General features: G+C 41.0%; 1 pseudogene; it reads right to left on the reverse strand.

Annotated features, from left to right (window-relative positions):
• Nucleotides 1-2,301: 2,301 nt before the first annotated feature.
• LOC101527791 (large ribosomal subunit protein uL16-like) lies at nucleotides 2,302-14,422 on the reverse strand (annotated as a pseudogene).
• Nucleotides 14,423-17,100: the final 2,678 nt, after the last annotated feature.

Genomic DNA, 17,100 nt, shown 5'->3' on the forward strand with positions numbered 1-17,100 from the left:
CTGTGTTTCCTTGTGGAACTCTTGACGTGCTGTGGGATGCTCTATGGTGCCAAATGGCATCCAGTGAACCTTTTCCAGCCAGCTTGAAAGTTCCATTTTCTTTTCTTAAGCAGAAAAGAACTTAAACAAAACACGGTGTTGCTTTTGCTCCTGGGAATGCCATCCCTATTTAAGCTGCCTATGGTCTGCTGGCTTTGTTTGAGGTCTGCAGGTTTTCTGATTGGCTTTCTTACACCTGTCTGCACTTGGAAGTTCTTCTACAAACATTGAGGTTTAGGGTTAGAGTACCTGAAGTTTTGAAAAAAAAAATAATTTGTGTTTCTCTTTTCTTCAGTTATGTTCATTGCTTTTTAAAGGGATTTCAGGAAGAGAAAAATCAGAGCTGTAAATATTCTATACTTTAACATCTTAATCCTAAAGAACCATCATATGTGTGATGAATCTTAACTAATACAAAGAGTCAACAAGGCCGAGGGTGAGATCCTGAGCTATTTGTAGCTTGAAAAACTGCTAACACAAAGGTATTTTTGGTATAGAACAGAGACCAGAAATAAAATTAGACTTAGCCTTTCTTAGGATGTGTGTTCTGCTTAACGAGAGTAATTTACATATAAGAAAATCTTCCAGATATTAACTTTAAAGAGCTCTTAATTTTTCACAGTTCTTTTCTATTTCTCATAATGGTCACATACTTTTATTGCGACATCAGATACTCATCAAATACAAATCTACCTAAATCAGTGGTTCTCAAAGTTTAAAAGCCTCAATGATTGTCTGCCCAGTATCCAATGAATAGATTTGGATGGTCCAAGAGAATTTGCTTTTTCGGTGATGTTTATGCTTTAGAATTCCTGGATTTATACAATTAGGAAATTTATTGCCATGTAGTAAAAGACAGTGTGAAGTCTTTTCTTCTCAAGAATACAAGCAGCTGGTTGTACTACTGAGGGGACAGCACTACTGAATAGTCAGGGACAAAAGAGTCAGGGACAAAATGAAATCTAATTTTCCTTGTTTCTCTAAGAGCGAATTGAGCTGTTGCAATGGCTCAACTGGCTAATCCTCTGCCTGCGAGCACTAACATCCCAGATGGGCTCCAGTTCCTGCCCTGGCTGCTCCTCTTCCCATCCAGCTCCCTGTTTGTGGCCCAAAGTCATAGACCATTACATCCACATGGGAGATCTGGAAGATTTTGGTTTCAGTTCAGCTCATCTCCAGCCATTATAGCCATCTGTGGAGCGAACCAGCAAATGGAAGATCTTTGTCTCTTCTTATCTCTGTAAATCTGCCTTTCCAAGAAAAATAAATAAATCTCTCTTTCTTTTTAAAGTTCCCTTTCTAGAAAAAGCTCTCATTCAGTAAAGTTAGGCAACAAGAAGGACAAGACAATTACTCCCTGAGAGTCCAGACCTCGGTTTTTCAAAAACAAAGTAAGAGCGGAAGTTGGGGCCTACATGGGGAAAGTGGCAGAGATGGTAAGTGTTGTGTGTACACATTTCCTAAAGCCTTTTTACAGTTTAGGCCCAGGGTTTTCCAGTTTATTCTCATCTGTTCAACAGTTGAAAATCTAAGTGTTAAGCACCACATTTACACTTTCTTGTTAATTAGCAAGAACAACAATGTCTCAACTGATCCTGTTGAATTCACAAGTTCTATTCTTTAAGTCTTTGTGGGGAATCAAATCAGTCTGCTGTTTTTCTGTTACACTTGTGCAAAAAATCTTCAATATTTGTGTTGCTTTTGATCTTTCTTCCCTGAATGTGGAACAAATATGTGTTTTCTGCCATTGTAATAAAGTTGCATTAAGCTGAAGTTCTGTGCTGACTAATGTTGAGCTTCTCTTACTGATTTGTTCAGGATTCATTCAAAGTGGCTCTATTTTTTCAGTTAATTATAACTTTTTTTGTAACATAAAGACCACAGAATTTCAAGATGAAACTAATATTTCTTAAGTTATCCTATCTGCAGATGTTTTGTCTAATTCTAGAAAAAAAATTTAACTTGAAAAAAGTGAACATAACAGTTTAACCATTAATCAAATCAGTATTCCACATTAGGTAGTCCCCAAGTCCCTTTTGTACATCCTCCTCTCCACGACCTCTGCTATTCTCCACAGTAGGGATCAATTTGAGTTTTGCCGATTTTGGACATGTTATGAATAGGACCACATAGTATGACTTTTGGATCATGAATCATGTGAAATTTGATTTTTGTATGTGGTAAGTAGTTACAACTATTATTCCCTCTTGTATGAAAATCCCAGAAACTTCACATTATGACAATGCTTAGTATCTGCTATCTTCAGAGCTTGGTAGTTTCCTGCTTCTTTGAGATGTAGATCTGGTGACCAGGAAACTTGAGCTTGGTCCGGCATAGGGCCTCAATCACATACTGCTTGTTCTGCAGCTTGTACAGTCAGACATGATGATTTGGCCAGTATGAAGCCTGGCTACTGTGCCTTGCGCTCTCCAACAGCATCCTGAATACCTACCTGCAGCCTGGCAGCGCTGGCCCAGGACGACGCCTTTCTCATCCAGATGGCATAGAAGGGGTAGAGCCACACTCAAATCTGAAAGCCATCTTCACCACAGCTTCTTAGTTTTTCATTACATACTTCTCGGCACAAATGCAGGCAAACCCCAGGGCTTCAGAAAACAACTGTGCATATTCATCTGCAACCATGTGGCCACACTGTGGAAACTCATCCACTTTGTCCTTCTTTGGGCCTGGAGCAGAGACGAAGCTCTTGGTATTAGGAACGCATCAGCAGAAGTGATGTAGGGTAGGGTTTGTTCTTGTAACACCGGTAACACCAGGCAGGCAGTAAAGACTGCTTGTATCAAACTATTTGGATTTCTGTTTCGTCTCCTCAGTTTTACCAGGCTGGTAATGTTGTCTTTTTCATCTACGTTTTTATGTATGTTGGAGTAGGGTGATTTATAATACCTTGATATTGTAATTATAAAAAAATAATTTGAGGGGCTGGCACCAGGGCTCAACAGGCTAATTCTCCACCTTCAAGTGCCAGCATCTCATTTGAACACCGGCTCATGTCCCAGCGATGTGCTTCCAACCCAGCTCCCTGCTGTGGCCTGGGAAAGCAGTAGAGGATATTGTCTAAGCCTATTCAATCCTGCACCTGTGTGGTAGACCTGGAATAAATTCCTGGTTCCTGGTTTTGAATCACTCAGCTCTGGCTGATGTGGTCACTTGGGGAGTGAACAAGCAGATGGAAGATTATATACATAATATGTATGTGTATATTCATATATTATGAAAGAAGTCTTTCTTCATATTGGAGATAACACAAAAGGTATTTAGGAACAAGGTGAGATGCACACACACATGAGAGAGAGAGAGAGAGAGAGAGAGAGAGAGAGAGAGAAAATGCAAGAACTGGCCAGTTCATTTGCTAATGCCTTTAAGAATAAAAACTGGAGAAAGTCAACACTGGGAGCTAGGAAGCCAAGTCAGGTTTCCCACACGGTGATGGGGCAGGAAGCTGGCACACAGCACCTCCTTCGTCTCACTAGGATGGCAAGAGCAAGCACAGGGGTCAGGAGCAGAGCCAGGAGTCCAGTTCAGGTACTCCACTGTGCAGTGCAGAGGTTTGAAGCAGCATCGTAAGTACCAAGCTAAGCATCCATCCCTTGCTATCTTTTAACCTCTTTAAATTTTCTGGTGATTATTTTAAAAAAATCTTTTCTAATATTTATTTCTCCTTTATTTGTTTTCATGGTTTGCTATAGCTTTACAATTATTATTTGTCCTTTCAAAAAAAGAGCATTTGATTTCATTGTTTTTCTTTATTGAGGTTTTAATATATTTTTTCTTTTTCTTTTTGTTTCCTTCCATTACCTTCGATTTTTATTAACTCTTATTATTTTTAAAACCAATATATTATAATGGTTCATCTTCTTATTTTCAGCATGTCTATTTAAGGTTTACGTACTTCACAGATTTATTTGGTTTAACATATCCATAATTTCTATTTAGTTATTTATGTTAAAATATTTTTATTTTATGTGCCGCAGTGCCATAGGTACGGGGATTTCCCACCGCCCCATTTTTATTCCAATTTGTTTGTTGATCTATGGGGTTCTTTGTTTTGGGTTTTTTTGTAAGGTTTATTTATTTTTATTGAAAGCAGATATACAGAGAGGAAGAGAGACAGAGAGGAAGATCTTCCATTTGATGGTTCACTCCCAAGTGACTGCAATGGCTGGAGCTGAGCCAATCCGAAGCCAGGAGCCAGGAGCTCTTCCAGGTCCCCCTTGTGGTTGCAGGGTCCCAAGGCTTTGGGCCGTCCTCAACAGTTTTCCCAGGGCACAAGCAGGGAGCTGGATGGGAAGCAGGGCCTCCAGGATTAGAACCGGCAGCCATATGGGATCCCAGGCGTGCAAGGCCTACGGGTTTTTTAAAACAAAATGCTTAATGTCTAAGTATTTGCATCTTTTGCAATTATTTTTTATTACAGTTTTTTAAGTTTGCAAAGAAATATCATGCAGACTAGAATATAGATGTGTTATATATGTGAGATTTTCATCAAATACAACAGATTTTAAGAAAAAAAAAGTGAGATGCTCTTTATTAAAGTATTCATAAAAGAAACTTCTTGGACCTGGCGCAGTGGCCTAGCGGCTGAAGTCCTCACCTTGGACGCACCGGGATCCCATGTGGACGCTGGTTCTAATCCCAGTAGACCCTCTTCCCATTCAGCTCCCTGCTTGTGGCCTGGGAAGGCAGTCAAGGACGGCCCAAAGCTTTGGGATCCTGCACCTGTGTGAGAGATCCAGAGGACGTTCCTGGCTCCTGGCTTCAGATCCGTGCAGCTCTGGCTATTGCAGCTGCTTGGGGATGAATCAGTGGATTGGAGGATCCCCCTCTCTGTCTCTCCTTCTCTCTGTATATTTATATAATAAATCTTTATATCATGTTATATTATATTTATATTATATTTATACAATATTTTATAATTTATACTATAAAATATTATATATTTATATTATATTTATACAATATTTTATATTTCATACTATAAATATTATTATTATTATTTTTATTTTTTAACGGAACAAAAGATAAGTTTATTTGGTACCCCAAATTCCTCCATTTGTGCATCATTTTTTTATAACATACATGTCTGTGAATGTTTTTTGTCCTGAACTTTTTTTTTTAAATTATTTATTATTTTTAATTCATTAATTACATTGTATTATGTGACACAGTTACATAGGTACTTGGGTTCTCCCCACCCCTCCCCAAACCCTCCCACCATGGTGGATTCTGCCACCTTGTTGCATAACCACAGCTCAAGTTCAGTTGAGATTCCCCCATTGCAAGCGTATACCAATATAGAGTCCAGCATCTTATTGTCCAGTCAAGTTCAACGGCTTCTTAGGTATACCCTCTCTGGTCTGAAGACAGAGCCAGCAGAGTATCATCCCAGTCAATTGAAAGCTCCAACATACCATCAGCAAAAATTTACATCATTATGGAATTAATTGACATAGTAATGAGTAACCAATATGTTAAAAGTAAATGCTAGTTCTTAACCACCTTCTGTGACCACCTCACCTACACTTCAATTTTAGTTTATACACAACATATAACATTCATAACATAACATGTTATACATAACATCATATCATCTTAAATTAAGGCAAACATGTGGTATTTAACCTTTAGGGATTGGCTCATTTCCCTTAGCATTATGGTTTCCAGTTTGGCCCATTTGGCCACAAAGAACCGCATTTTGTTTTTTTTAATAGCTGAGTAGTATTCCATGGAGTAGATGAACCATAGCTTTCTTATCCAATCCTCTGTTGATGGGCATTTTGGTTGCTTCCATGTTTTTGCAATTACTGATTGTGCTGCTATGAGCATAGGAGTGCATGTTGGTTTCTCATAAAACGAGTGTTCTGGATATATTCCTAGGAGTGCTATTGCTGGATCATACGGTATGTTGAATTTGAGTTGTCTGAATATTCTCCATACTGATTTCCATAGAGGCTGTACCAGCCTGCAGCCCGGGTTTTTATTCTAGTATATTGATCTTCTTCTCTGTGTCACTATCAATACCAGAGGGCTTTGATTACACCTGCCTGTAGAATGTTTTAGGTCTGGGATTTTGATTCCTCCAGGTTGATTTTTATTTCTTATGATAGCTTTGGCTATTTGTGGCCTCTTGTATTTCCAGATGAATGTTTGTATCATCTTATTTCTGAGAAGAATATTTTTGGGTTTTTGATTGAAATTTCATTGAATCTGTATTACTTTCAGTGATATGGACATTTTGATGATGTTGATTCTACTGAGTCAGGAAAATGGTAAATTTCTCCATCTTTTAATGTCTTTTCCTATTCTTTAATGTTGTTTATTTTCACCATAGAGTCTTTTCACATCCTTGGTTAAGTTTATTGTAAGGAATTTAAGGTTCTTCTCAGCTATTTTAAAGGGAACTGCGCTTGCAAGTTCTTTCTCAGCCATGGAATTGTTTGTGTATACTAGGACCATTGATTTATGTTCATTGATTTTGTGCCCTGACACCCCGCCAAATGTTCTTATTAGTTCTAACAGTCTCCTTATTGAATCTTTTTGTTCTTCTGTGTTGGAACTTATGCTTTATGCAAACAGGAAATCACCTTAACACCAAATTTTAATTATTTGCCTCCAGTTTGAATTTTTTATTTCTTTTTCTTGCCTAATAGTTTCAGTGAGGGTTCCCAATACTATGTTAAATAGCAGTGGTGAAAGTGAACATCCTTGTCTAGTTTCAGATTTTAGTAGAAAGGGTTCCAGTTTTTCCTCACTTAGTGTAATGCCAGCATTGGGTTTTTCATATACTCCTTTGATCTTATTGATTGTCCCTTTTATGGTTATCTTGCTTAGGGTTTTTTTTGCATGAAGTAGTGTTGGATTTTATCAAATGCCTTCTTTGCATCTATTGAGATGATCATATGGTTTTTAGTCTTCATTTGTTGATTTACTGTATCACATTTATTTTTTTGCATTTTAAGCCTTCTCTGCATGCCAGGGATGAAGGATCTGTCTCATGTGTTGTTGGATTATGTTGGCTAGTACTGTGTTGAGTATTTTTACATCTATGTTCAGCAGGAATATTGGTTTGTAGTTCTCTGTTATGTCTCTCTCTGATTTTGGTGTTAAGGTGATGTCTGCTTCATAAAAAGTGTTTGGAATGATTGCCTCCCTTTTTGTTATTTTGAAAAGCTTATTAAGGATTGGGTTAAGTTTTTCTTGAGATGTTTGGTAGCATTTCTCAGTGAAAACATTCAATGAGCTTTTCATTGTTGGGAGAGTTAATAACTGATTCATTTTCTGTTTTGTTTACAGGTCTATTTACATTTTCAATTAACTTATTATTCAGGTTTGGTAAATTTTATGTGTCCAGAAATCCATCCATCATTTCTATGTCTTCCTGTTTGTCCGCATGTAGTTTGTGATTATTCTATATATTCCTGAAGTATCTGTTGTTGTGCTTCCTTTTTTGTCTCTGATTCTATTGGCTGGTATCTTCTCTCCTTTAAAAAATTTATTTTGCATTATGTTTACATAGTTGATTAGGGTCAGAAGAGTTGAGGTCTAGGGAAAAGTCAGTGAGACCATTATTTCAAATTTTCTTTTTCTTCTTTTTATACATGGGGGACGAGGGTAAATAAGGGGAGAAGCCATACCCATCCTCCCAACATCATCAGTACCACCTGATGTCATCCCAGGATCTCCAATGTGGAGCATACTCCGAGGATTCTGCTTAAGAGGTTTAAATAATTCTGAAATGCTGTCAGTCTTACCAATCTAAGGATAAGAAAATCCTTCCAAGTTCTATTGGCTGACATAGTCTACCTTAGAGTCTCCATTTTCCATGATATTTGCTTTCACACTTTGCTGGGGTAGTTGCTCAATTTGTTCTATCCTCCCTCCTCTACTATGATACGAGATATCCTCTACATCCCGTAGTGCATGCCATATCCTCCATGTGCATGTGGACATGCCATCCACTCTTCCATCTTAGCAACTGGGAAGTCCAGTTCTGATACATTCACTCAACAGTCAGACCACAGGTCCTAAGATTCTTCCCATGGTTGGAGCTCTGAGTCCAGTGGTTCAGTTAGGGGGATCCCAAAAGATGGTCTGAGATGATCCCAGATATGACCTTTGTGTGTGCTTGCCAGTATGGGGTCTGGCTCAGTCTATCACCCTCATTAGGCTAGATACACACACTGGTAGTTATAATTGCTGGGTCAGTTCTGCCTCCAGCCCCATCTCTGCTACAAACCAATGGATGCTGTGGCCCAGACCAACCCAGCCAACTATATGCTGGTCCCTCTTGTACACCATTGGGGACTATAGCCTAGTTGGGGAAATCCTCAATGACCCCCGTCAGGCCCAGTTCCAGCCCTGGTACCTGTGTTTGCCAATATGTACAGCAGACTGGACCAGACCATATCCCATTTAGCTCTTGTACACATCAATGGGTATTGGAACCTATCTCAACCCAACAGATCTCACTATACAGCCCACACTCATGCAAGTGGGTGACACTGTCTGTCTATCTACACCCTCCCCCAGTCCTGGTTCTCATGCTCACCAGTGTGAATTGCAGTCTGTTATAGAAGTAATCACAGTTTCCCCAAGAGGCTCACTTGCATTCCTGGATCTTGCACTCTCCATGTGGTTCTGCAGTCTAGCTTGACAGGATTTACTCCAGTCTCAGAACTTGCCAGCCAGTGCTGTGCAAAGCTCAACAAACCTGCACTTTCTCTGGTTCATGAATGCATCAGTGGGTGCAGTTGGTTAATTCAACACTCCCCCTAACCCAGTTCGCATGCAGGCTAACAGGTATTGTCACCATTCTTGGCATGATCTGTCTCTGGTTCCAGTTCTCACGTTCACTAGTGGAAGCAGTGGGCCATTAGAAGAGCCCTCTGCTGCCCCCCCTATCGGACTCACACCTCCTACTCCCTGGGTCTCACATGTGCTGGTGGGTTCTGTGGCCCAGGAATGGGTCAACATTTGCTGGCTTGTGCTAAAGCCTGGCCGGCCTGATCTGCCCCCAGTTTTAGCTTATACTGGTGCGTACCACCTACTAGCCTAACCCAGCCCAGCAAGATTCCAGTCAGAACCCTAATCTGAACTGGCTGCTGTTGTGGCTTGATCCAACCTGTCCTGGCTCTCGGATCTGCCTGAGGGTACAATGAGCTGGCCCAGCCTGGATTACCCACACACCTGACCCACACGTATGTTAGCAGGTACCATAATCTGGCCTGATCTGGGTTGTTCCATGTCTGGTTTTTGCACTCATCTACAGAGATTGTGTCCTGACAAAGCAGTCCCCAAATCTCCTGCATCATGTGTCTTCCTCGTGATAGATCTTTTGTACACCAGTGGGTTTTTGATCCATGCTGGGTTAGTCCACATCTGGTCCTGGCAGGAACAATGGCCTTACCTAACCTGCCCATACCCATTTTGGTTCTTACTGTTATGTGCTGAAGCCCAGTCACCTGGGCCACAAACAGTCACAACTCTGGCATGATTCGGTGGATACTGAGGCCTAGCCTATCCTGTCTTATACCCACCCTGGTTCTCATGAGCACCAATTGGTTATGGAGTCTAGCACAGTCTTGCACACTCCAGACCCAGTCCACACCAATGCTAAGGGAAACTGCACTCATGTCTAGCCCAGATCTCTGCCCCATTTAGCTCTTGCAGTGGAAGAGCTGAATGCACTCACCAGTTGGAACCACATCCAGGCCAGAGCATCCCCTTAGCTCCCCAATCAGACTTGCTCCCAGCCACAGATTTTGTGCATGCCAGTGGATGCTCGGACCCAACTTCGCATAACCCATCTACCATCTTGGCATTTGCCATCTAATGCTACAAGCTGGCCTGTCTCTGCCTATCCCTGGTCCCAACTCTCATTGGTATAATGATGCAGCCTATCCCTACCCAGTCTGTTCACATCCCTAGCTCATGTAAAGTGATAGGTATGATATTGTAGCCTAGCATGGTCAACACTCCAACCTGGCTGCTGCACATGCCAGTGGGCTAAGGGTTGGCCTGGCTTGGCCTGGTCCATCTTCTTCCAGAACCATCCCACACACTTGCCAGTGAGTGGAATTCCTTGTCTGGCCTGATCAATATCCAGGCCTTAAACATATGCTCACCAGTGGGAGCTATGGCCCGCCAGAGAAATTTCCCCAAGTTCCCCCACCAGGCCCACTCATAGACCTTGTTCTTACATTTGGCAGTGTGTGCTATGATGCATCTGGCATTGTCTTCAACCTTCATCCTAGCCTTTGCATGATCTAGTCTGGATTGCCCCACACCCCGTTTTAGGGTGCACCTGAGGGTGCTGCAGCCTGGAGCAGCCTGGCCTGTTCCCAATCTAAGTACCTATGAGTGTTGGAGGGTTCCATGCTTATGCCAATCTCAGCCTGTCACCAACCCCAGCTCTTAAGCAAACCAAAGAAAATTGCAGTTCCACAGGGTTGAACCCACATATCTCCCATAGTATCTGCCCCCAGACCAGGTCCTCTTGCATGCTAGTTAGTGCCATGGCCAAGCCTAATATGACCTGTCCCCTATTCCGGCTCTCACTGGTGGGTACTGTGATCTAGCCCTGCCACGTAGGCTCATAGCCCTACCTTTAGTGTGTCAGTGAGTGGTGGTCAACAGTGACCCATGTTAACTAGCCCAACTGAGATCTCCCACATGGGCTGGTGTACTCCTATAACCCATAAAGGTTCTTTAGCTTCCAACTTCCAAACTGCTTGGTCTCATCCACCTTGATTACTTGCAAGGGTAGTGACCATGTTGATGGAAGTCCCTCAGAAGTCATTCCTCACCTGCAACATACGCCCTCAGCAGTCCTCCCTTCGACACATCTCATTACCCCCTTCCATAGCCCCTCTACCTGGGAACACATGGGTTCTTTAACCCAGCTTTCTGAAGCTCACCAGTTTTCTGGTGAGGGTGGTATGCTATTCTGGAGCTCTGCCTGCCCACTAGGATCTCAAGCTCCTGGTACTTAGGATGACCTAGGATCTTACCCCTTTGCATACTCAAGATTCAGGCCCATTCAAAGTTCCCCAAGCCTGGTCCACCAGCACACTAGGCCAGCATGCTAACCTAGGCTCCCTACTCCTCTCCCTCTACCCTGCCTGGGACCAAGCACATTGTGCAATCCCAGGTTACCTCCAGCTGCCTGGACATGAGCCCCCAGGTTCCTGCATGCCTCTGCCAGTTCATGCCCAAGGTTCCCTCTAAGCCAGCACTGCCCTCCTGTCAGGCCCCTGCATGACACCACCATGGTGCCGCATAAAGTACAAAGAACTGCTGCGTTTCGTTTTTGTTTTGTTTTGTGTTTGCTTATTACTTGAGCTAGTGGGGAAGTCTATTTTGTTGATTTTGTAAAAAAAAAAAAAAAAGACACAAAAAACAAAAAAAGTGGCCCTTTAATTTGTTGATCTTATATACTGTTCTTTTGGACTATATTTGACTTATTTCCTCCTTTGCATTGATTATTTCTTCTGTTAATAATAGGATAATTTTACTGTTGTTTCTTCTAGATTTTTCAGTCATATGGTTATCCTGTTTACCTGATGCCTTTGTAGTTTCTTGACATAGGCATTAATTGCAATGAACTTCTGTTAGAGCTGCCTTGATTATGTCCCACAATTGTTTATGTTTTGTTGCTACCTTCAAGCATTTCAAGCAAATTTTGAACTTCTGCTTTGGTTTATTCTACAACTGATTGTTTATTTAGCAGTGTGCAGCTCAGTTTCCAATCATTGACCTATCTTTGGGTTATTTTTACTTATTGATCCCCAGGTTCACTGCATGATAGTCTCAGAAAATTTATGTTATAATTATGATTTTTTTCAGTTTTGCTAAGGTTTGTTTTGTGTCTTACAATGTGATCACTGTTAGAGAAGGTTCTACCTACTAAATAAAAAATGGATTTTGTGTGTGTAGAATGAAAAGTTATGATATCTACATAACCTTAAATTAAATTCACTTGTTTTATTTTTTGGGTGAGCTCTATTGTCTCCTTAATCTGTCCATTGAAGTTAGTGGGTGTTAAGAGCCCCCACATTAATGTATTGTATCTATTTGTTCCTTTAAATCCATTAATATTGGTTTCACATAGCCAAGTGCTCTGACATTTGGTGCATATACATTCATTACCATGATTTCCTCTTACTGAATGGATCCCTTAATTCCCTAATCATGATGTAGTATCTTTCTTTATCTTTTTCAATGTTTTTCACATTAAAGTTGATATTATCTGATTTCAGTATGGTGACACCAGCTCATTTTTTTGCTCCCATTATTCTAGAATATTGTGTTTATCTTTTCACTCTTAGCTTCGACATATCTTTATTGGTGAAATATGTCTCCTATAAGAAACAGATAGATAGGATTTTTTTTATCTACTGCACTAATTGTGTCTTTTGATTGATGAGTTTAAGCAAATTATGTTCAGAGTTAATATCAACAAGTATTGTTCTGGTCCTGTCATTTTAGCATTAGTTTCCTTGTTGTTTGATTTAGGTTTTCTTTAGTGGTATCATGAAGATATTTTCCACATTTGTGCTTGGATTTGGAAGGTGATGTTTTGTCTTTCTATAGCTAATCAGCACTTGTAGGGCAGGTCTGGCAGAGGTGAATTCTTTCAGTTCTTGTTTGTTTTTGAATTATTTTGCCTCATTTTCAAATGCAAGGGAAAGCTTTTCTGAGCATATTATTCTGAGCTTTTATGCTGTCTGTGTGTGTGTGTGTGTGTGTGTGTGTGTGTCTATGAGGACCTGGAATATGTCACTCTGTTCTCAGCTGGGCTTTAGAGCTTCCTCTGAGATATCAGCTGTGAGTCTGATTTGGTTTCCTCTATAAGTTAATTGACTTTCCACACATTTAAGTGTCTTTTCTTTATGTTCAACCAAACAGAGTGTGATTATGATGTATCAGGGCAAGCATTGCTTTTGGTTGAGTCTATTTGGGGTTTTCCTGTGTTTGATTTTTTCGTTCTTCATGTTCTAGAAGTTCTCATTTGTTATTCTATTGAATACATCTCTCAACCCAACATATCTTTTTGTGCCTTCAAGAAAATCCATGATCCTTATGTTTCACCTTTTGATGGTATCACTCAATTATTTTATGGGTTTCTTAGCTTTTTCTCAATTTCTTTTCCAGAATTCTGTTTTAGCATTCTCACTTGTAGATTCTTTCAGATCTGAAGTTTTTTTTTCTGCTTCACTCATTCTATTATCGAGGCTTTCCATTGGATTTTAAATTTGCCACATTGAGTTCTTGATTTTTAATGATTCATTTTGGTTTTATTTCAATGTTGTTATTTCCTATGTAACATAATCCTTAAATTCCTTGAACTCCTGTATGTGCTTCTCATTGTTTTGAAGGAGCTTTGAAAACTATTTTTTAAATCTTCGTTCAGCAGTTTTTTGATTCTGAGGTTGAAAGAGACTTTTTTTTTTTTTTTGGTCAGGGAAGCATCAAAAATCTCAATCATTGTGCCTGTGCCTCTTCTTTTGTCCTTGGGCATTGCAGCTCAGATTAGGTGATTCTTCCACTTGGTTTTGATATTTACATTGCATAATCCATAGGTCTACAGGTTGATTCTACTATCCAGTTCATTGTCTGGTTCTCCATTTGAGTCATTCTTGCCACTCCCTCCTGTGAGTTTCTGTCCTGGATTCCCATGCTGTGCTTCTGCTATGGCTTCTGCAGCTGGTGCTCCCAGGTTGCCACTCTCCACCATCTGTGATCCTGTGTTGTGGCTGCACTGTTGTCTTCTTAATCGTGTCCTGCTGCCAGTTCTAGCAGTACCTGGCATTTGGGAGACAACAGTTGTGACTTTAAACTAGATCACGGGGCTGTCAGTGACACCTAACTAACATTTTACCCCTCTTGAGAGAACCTGCTGGCAGATAGGTTGGGGGCAACCTAGACCTATTTTGAATGAAAAACGTGGGATGCCAAGTTGATATTATTTCTGCAGTGCAATGCATTGGGGTGGAAACAAATTTGCTACTGGTCTAGCAGCTTGCTGTTCTTTCCCAGGAGTTTTTCCTTAGAACTTCAAAATGGTGCTTGATGTGGCAACTGGTGGGGGTCTAGGTCCTGAAATCCATCCCATTCCCACATCCATTTGTTAGGGTCCCACCATTCTGCTTCTACTCATGATGAGATAAAAAAACAAAAATTCAATGGGACTTACAATTCTGTGACTTAATTCACCTCTTACATTTCTGTTGATTCCTTTCACCTTTTCACTTGACCACCAGTGGAACTCTGGTTGCTGCAAGCTGTGGTACCCTTTTGCTGCAAGCTGCTCTCCTGTCTGCTGCTTTTCCATGTCCCAGATCTCTCGGTGTTCCTTTGCCATCTACCTACCTATTCCTGTTTCTCCAGATTACACACTCTCTGTGTCACCACTGCTACTTTTCCATTTGTTTTAATGCATGCTCACTCTATTCAGTCATCTTGATCTCTTTTAATATTGAGTGTTGCACCATGAGGATTTAATAAGAAACATCCCTAGATTGTAACTGAAATTCCAAACCAGGCATAAAAAAAATCCAGAATTCTGGAAGTTATTATTATTTTTTGCAAGTAAGTACTTAAGTGAAGCTTAATGAAAAGAAGTAATGAAGATCATGTATCTGACAGACCATGATGTACACATAAAGTAAGTCTAGAATAGAACTACATTGCTGGGCCTGGTGCGGTGGCCTAGCAGCTAAAGTCCTCACCTTGAATGCACCGGGATCCAATGGGCGCTGGTTCTATCTCATCCTGGTGGCCCTGCTTCTCATCTGGCTCCCTGCTTGCGTCCTGTGAAAGCAGTTGAGCATGCCCCAAAGCCTTGAGACCCTGCACCTGCACAGGAGACCTGGAAGAAGCTCCTGACTCCTGACTTTAGATTGGCTCAGCTCCGCCATTGCAATGAGTTGGGGAGTGAATCATTGCATGGAAGATCTTCCTCTCTGTCTTTCCTTTCTGTATATCTGACCTTGCTCCCCCCAAATAATAAATACATTAATTAATTTTTAAAAGAATTACGTTGTCCACATCTACTGCAGTTCAAAGATCATATATTCACCATTATACATCTGTCATGATTTTTCTTTGAAATAGGAAGTATTGAGAATTTGATTTACTATAGACTTATTTTATTTTGATTGACTATAGACTTACTTTCTAATCTATGCTGCTAAGTGAAAAACAAAAGGAGTGAATCAGGAGATGTTTAAATGCAGATTAAAAAAAGAGGAGGATCCAATTAAGGCTGGCTACATTCAATTACAATTTGTGACTTGTATATGAAAGTCGATGCTGGGAGAATCTAGATGGCAGACTAGGGTAAGGACACATTTAGACAGATGGAGAAACATTAGCCATTATGAAGCAGAGAGGGCACATTCCGGGAAATAGGAGAGGACAGAACGACAGCTGAGGGGTACCTGGAGACTGACAGACACAAGAAAGTAGCAAACACAACACAACAATGTGGTGTTGCAGTGACTGATAACCCAGCAGCATTCAGCGAGCAATGATCTGATCGGTAGCAGCAGCTGGAACTCCTCCAGCAACCAGGTGGGAAGGAACTTTCACCGGGAGGTGAACCTAGACAAAGAACTACCTGTCCTGCTGGTCCGTATGATTTGACCAGCAGCAGAGACAGAGCAGCAGATCCCAGATGGTAGGTGTGGGAGTGGGATGGATTTCACAGCCCAGTCCACCCTTGAGCTGTATTGCGTGTCATTTTATTTAAGGAGGCAAGAGCTATGGACAGTGCTTCACATGCACTGAGCTGGGAGTGAACTCATTTCTGGCTCTGCAAACTGCAACAATGTGGCATCCTACAGGTTTCACCCAAGATAGGTTCGGGTAGCCCTAAGACCTGATGGCCAGAAGACTGGGAACACTAGTAGTAGCATATCGGGTGCCATTTCACACAGTGTGGCAAAGAATTTAAGCCTACGGTGAGCTATGCATGCACTAAGCTCGGCAAGAACTCACTGAGCTTGGTTTATTGCACTGGTCCCACAGGAAAATAATACTGACTATGGCATTGTACAGGTCAAAATAGGTCCGTGTGGCCCTCAGACCTAGCAGGCAATAAGTTCCAGCAAGATCACCACCAACAGCAACCTAGCTATATAAGACACCTGGTGTCTCCCTCATCCCGGGACCTGCTTGAACTGGAAGTGGGAGAAAGATTTTACTGATGATGGTGCAGCCTCAGCACGGTATCACAGGAGGAGCAAACTGGTGGGCTGGGATCTGGGGCTACAGAGACCATGGTGTAAATCTAACATAAGAACCCAGAGCTGGAACTCACTGGAGGCAGTGGCACAAGTGATTGCAAACAAAGATCTGTGTACCAACTGCAATAAGTAAAATCAAATTGTAGAACTGTGAGGGGAAGAGCTTAGAAACCTGCCCCAAGGAGAAGAATCTGATAACAATGATCAAGAGCAAAAGAAGAGACAAAGGCACAATGAATATTACTGAAGTTTCCCCTGCAAAGGAGCAAATACCCTTTGCCAACCTCAGAGTTAACTGAGGAAGACATCAAGAAAATGGGGGATACAAAATTCAAAGCACTTGTTATAAAGCTTCTTATCAACGAAAAGCACATAAAGCAGGCATTCAAGGAATTTAAGGAATATGTCACACTGGAAATGAATCAATGAAAGCTGATATATCAGAATTAAGAATACAGCGGAGCAAGTTAAAGGCACAGTGGAGAATCTGCAAAATAGGAGGAGGCAGAAGAAAGAATCTCAAAACTGGAAGATATATCCTGTCACCAGGGGAAACAAACAAACAAAAAAGCTGGAAGCAGAGCTGGGTCAAGCTGAAAAAAATATTTAAGAAGTGAAGACACTATTAAAAGGCCAAATCTAAGAGTTATGAGAGTCACAGAAGGTGTAGAAAGAGAAACTGGGGTTAAAGGTGTATTCAAAAAAAATAATAAGGGAAAATTTCCCAAATCTGGAGAAAGAATTGGGAAACAATATCCAGGATGGGCACAGAACTCCCTACAGGCTTGACCAA

Source organism: Ochotona princeps, chromosome 2, assembly GCF_030435755.1.
Source record: "Ochotona princeps isolate mOchPri1 chromosome 2, mOchPri1.hap1, whole genome shotgun sequence".
Classification (NCBI taxonomy): Eukaryota; Metazoa; Chordata; class Mammalia; order Lagomorpha; family Ochotonidae; genus Ochotona; species Ochotona princeps.